Below are 1,253 nucleotides of genomic sequence, written 5' to 3'. Positions count from 1 at the left end.
TCGGGTAGGCCGGAAGTAAACGGCTGGGGAAATTGGACGGTCTAGCCTTCTGATTAGCGTCACCGCTGTCTCGGTGGAGTTTAATAAACTCAGCCGTCTGCTCCTTGCTATCTAAAATATAACAGGACACTGGTGTAAATTCTCGACCGTCTCATACTTCTGTTTAATCAGTTTTCTGTTTGACGTTTAGTCAGCTGTGTAAAAACCAAGGAGGAACCCACCCGGGGGATTAATAAAGTTTTATTTTATCTAATCTAATAACTTTAATCTCAGCCAAACCGATTTACTCACGAACAAACAAAACACTGAAAAAAGCCCAACAATAACATTTTTAGGTTGTCTAAGTGACTTATATATTACTTTAACCCGAGCTAGCGAACCGCGGTGATCTGAAAATGATGTGCCGGAGTTGTGCCGTTCTCGGCGGCATCAGTACCCTCGAGCTCCCGGCTTGCTATCGAGCTGGTGGGTAGCAGACGTCTCCGAAAAGTTGAAGCACTTTTGCAAATATGCGATATCTTGATAAACCGAGCAGATATTTGATGTTTACACAGCTACTTTCTCGCCTGAAAATATGTTAAAAGTGTATTAAAATGTAGTAATTTTAAAACTTAGTAGCGGCCGCCATTGTTGGAAACTGGAGTTTGGCTGGGCCGCGCTATGAATTCTGGGATATGGTGGGCCACGAAGGACACACCCGACCCATCCTTCAAATTCGGGGAAAAGGAGGACGCATTTGTCGGCTGCATTCGGAGGAGTCTACGAATTTGGACAGCCTTCGGCGCGTCGCTGTGACTTAATCGGTCTACAAATGCGAGCCTCAGGAGGATGCAGCCCATGAATTTGGACACGACCATGGTCTTGAGGTAGCTCCTCCAGGGCAGACACCTCAGCAGATAGCTGGTCACGCCAGGGAGCACCACTGACTGCCTCCAAACCCATCTCCCCCTCATCTTGCACATCATCCTCAGGTGCATCCTCCGGGTCCATAGCGTCACCAGCACCAAGGCAGATGTTGTATAGGACAGCACATGCTGTCATGACCTGAAACAGATGTTTTTTGTTTTTTTTAAAAGAAACAAATAAGGTGTTTATAAATGTACATACACTAAAGTTCCCATTATATCATTATAATTATTTCAAAAAGAATGGCACTATATTGTAATGACTTACATACGGTACAAAGGTGTGGTGCACCTCCAGCGCTTGAAGGAAGATGGCCCGGAACCTCGTCTTCATCATTCCAAAAGCAC

The sequence above is a fragment of the Haplochromis burtoni genome, unplaced genomic scaffold (assembly GCF_018398535.1).
Source record: "Haplochromis burtoni strain Fernald_Lab_line unplaced genomic scaffold, NCSU_Asbu1 Contig_397, whole genome shotgun sequence".
In the NCBI taxonomy this organism is placed as follows: domain Eukaryota; kingdom Metazoa; phylum Chordata; class Actinopteri; order Cichliformes; family Cichlidae; genus Haplochromis; species Haplochromis burtoni.
The sequence above is the reverse complement of the archived record's forward strand: the minus strand, read 5'-3'. Positions refer to the sequence as shown.